The sequence below is a fragment of the Delphinapterus leucas genome, chromosome 2 (assembly GCF_059928025.1).
Source record: "Delphinapterus leucas isolate spDelLeu-1000000601 "Yukka" chromosome 2, BTC_Dleu_Yukka2, whole genome shotgun sequence".
Lineage (NCBI taxonomy): Eukaryota > Metazoa > Chordata > Mammalia > Artiodactyla > Monodontidae > Delphinapterus > Delphinapterus leucas.
Genome location: NC_143130.1, coordinates 50,167,391 through 50,170,653, shown reverse-complemented (window position 1 = coordinate 50,170,653; position 3,263 = coordinate 50,167,391). Strand labels below are relative to the sequence as shown.

At 36.6% G+C, this 3,263-nt stretch overlaps 1 pseudogene; it reads left to right on the top strand.

Moving 5' to 3' along the window:
* Positions 1–1,860: 1,860 nt before the first annotated feature.
* LOC111187335 (small ribosomal subunit protein eS6 pseudogene) lies at positions 1,861–2,716 on the top strand (annotated as a pseudogene).
* The last annotated feature ends 547 nt before the right edge of the window (positions 2,717–3,263 follow it).

The following is a 3,263-nucleotide window of genomic DNA, read 5'->3' as shown; positions in this document are numbered from 1 at the left end:
AGAGGTGGCACATTAAGCTGGTAAAATGGTTTTCATCTTAATTGGATATGAGCACCGTTATCGCTAATAACCCCAGGATATTCTAATTGGACTCTCTCTCTCTCTCTCTTTTATTTTTAAAACATTAATCTCATTGACCAGCCTTAATTTCTCCATCCCCCACTCCCTGAACCCAAATCTTGAAATGCAGTATAGAAATATTCTAACTTCAGCTGGTCATTTCAGCATTATTTTTTGGTATGAAGCCAAAAAAAGGTAAACAGTTTTGCAACAATAAAAGCTCCCTTTTTAAGTTTTCAGAAAAAAGAAATTGTAGTAAGACTACTTATTGACATTGCAATAATGTCTCTAATGCAGTTTAGTTAGCTGCCAGCGTCACCTAAGGACACTGAATCATCAATTTTCAGTAATTTTTAAATGACAATGATCTTCTCTGTCACATTATTTATGGTAATCTTAGTGCAAGTTATATAGCAGAAGGAAACACTATTATAAAAGTTATCACACACATAAATACTAGATTTTTGTTTCATCTTAATTTTACAAATATTGGTAAATATATATATATATACATATATATAAAAATTATAGAACTTTGGATGTTGACATTATAGTTAAGAAATGAAAAGATGTGACAAGACGCTTCCACAGACAGACAGATGCTATTTAGTTGCTGGTAAGCACACATTGACAAACACGAGGGTATAAACGCTTAATTCCATTATGCAACAATATCAAATTTAAACTAAGTTTTGACATACGAAATCAACTCTGATTTTCCGTTTTACTAGTCTTTTTTGGTAGACATATGCTTGGCACTAAAAAATAAATAAAATCTTAGAGGGAGGGGGGTTAAAAAAACAGAAAAAAATTTTCCCCAATAAGTGTAAAAACTGCAGGCTGCTTATGCTTTAATTGTTGAAAAATGTCATGTGAGCCATTCAATGGCAGAAAGAATTCACTTTTAAGAGACATAATAATTTTTTCTGGAGAAATTATGTTTTATCCGTTGAGTGTGGGCCTTTATAATTATTATCACTGTTCCCATATAATTAAAAGCCTTTATGTAGATATCATTAAATAATTATGGATGTTCAGAAGAAATGCTTACCATTCCTTCAATCCATAAAATGACAATTGAAAAAATTATCCATTAATTTATATTTACATTTCTGGCAATTAAGTTAGCAATACCTGGAGCACAGATGAATGTAGATCAAAGAATTTTCATAGAGTCTTCTAATGCCAAAGCTATAGTAAACATCACATATGCCTTTTATGTTGACTTCTTAGAAAATTATGTATCATTGTGACTCTAAAAAGATAACCAAGTTTTCAGTCTTTTGTGTGTGTGTATAATATACACATATATCCTATATTGTATGTTGGAGATACCCTATATATATGTATGTATATATATGACATATGGGGTATACATTGTGAAAAGGATATGTATACATATGATGTCAAACATACATATACAATACATATGTATACACTTACATATACCTATGATGGTGATGAGGGTGATGATTTTATGGAGTGCTAGAGGTCATACTTTAAGATGTTCTGATGGTCTCTATGGAGAATATGCCCATGTGTGAGACAAGGGCCCTACCTTTAATAAATGCATAATCTGATTGTAGAAACTTAATCTATATATACAGTTAAAAAAGATGATTGAAATATAAAGTGGAATATGGAGTTACATATGTCATCAAAACCAGTCATATCTAAAACTGACCAAAGACTCTGATTAGGAAGGAAAAAAAAAAAACTACAGCTGCATGTAGTCTTGCTTTTGTATATGGATTTATACGCATTTTACATGTACTACTGTAATAAAATGTTACGCACATTAAATATAGACAAAAATACCTCTTTTTCGTGGCGCCTCGGAGGCGGTCGGCAGCTTCAGAATGAAGCTGAACATCTCTTTCCCGGCCACTGGCTGCCAGAAACTCATTGAAGTGGACGATGAACGAAAACTTCGAACCTTTTATGAGAAGCGTATGGCCACAGAAGTTGCTGCTGACGCTCTGGGTGAAGAATGGAGGGTTATGTGGTCCGAATCAGTGGTGGGAACGACAAACAGGGTTTCCCCATGAAGCAGTGTGTCTTGACCCATGGCCGAGTCCGCCTGCTACTGAGTAAGGGGCATTCCTGTTACAGACCAAGGAGGACTGGAGAAAGAAAGCGCAAATCTGTACGGGGCTGCATTGTGGATGCCAATCTGAGCGTTCTCAATTTGGTCATTGTAAAAAAAAGGGGAGAAGGATATTCCTGGACTCACTGATACTACTGTGCCTCGTCGCCTGGGGCCCAAAAGAGCTAGCAGAATCCGCAAACTTTTCAGTCTCTCTAAAGAAGATGATGTCCGCCAGTATGTTGTGAGAAAGCCCCTAAACAAAGAAGGTAAGAAACCTAGGACCAAAGCACCCAAGATTCAGCGTCTTGTTACTCCACGTGTTCTGCAACACAAACGTCGGCGATTTGCTCTGAAGAAACAGCGTACTAAGAAAAATAAGGAAGAGGCTGCAGAATATGCTAAACTTTTGGCCAAGAGAATGAAGGAGGCCAAAGAAAAACGCCAGGAACAGATTGCCAAGAGACGGAGGCTGTCCTCTCTGAGAACTTCTACTTCTAAGTCTGAGTCCAGTCAAAAATGAGATGTTCTTAGAGTAACAAATAAATAAGATCAGACATCAAAAAAAAATATAGACAAAAATAGTAATAAGAAGAATGAGATAAATCAACATCAATATTCATAGGTGTTCTGATATTCTTTCTCCACCCACCCAGTGGGGCCATTTGCCCACTTTCAAGAGAACTGATACAGATAGTACATGCTATTGGTGCTTGTTTGTTAAGTTAGGTCAGTGTGTTCCACTTAATAAATGTGATGGGCAAGGACATTCCATCCCGATAAAAGAGGGAAGGACACAGAAAATGTTTCCAAATATCAGAGGGTAAATCCCTTCTCACACCATAACTGCAGGGTTCTGCCATTCCTTAAACAGTGGTGACTTTCATCTTCACAGGTCTTTCCCATCACCTACATACCAGACAGTTTTACTCCCAAGATATTGGACCCTAGTCTTTCCCACCTTTCTCCTTGCCAAGATCCCAATCCCCTGTTTGTTATCTTTGCCATTTCTTCCATTTGAAGAGTTTACTTTTCAACTTCATGAAAGGTTCAGCCTTCTTCCTTAATTCCTACTTCACAGTCTGGAAAAGTTAAGCAACTTGCCCAAGGTCAAGCA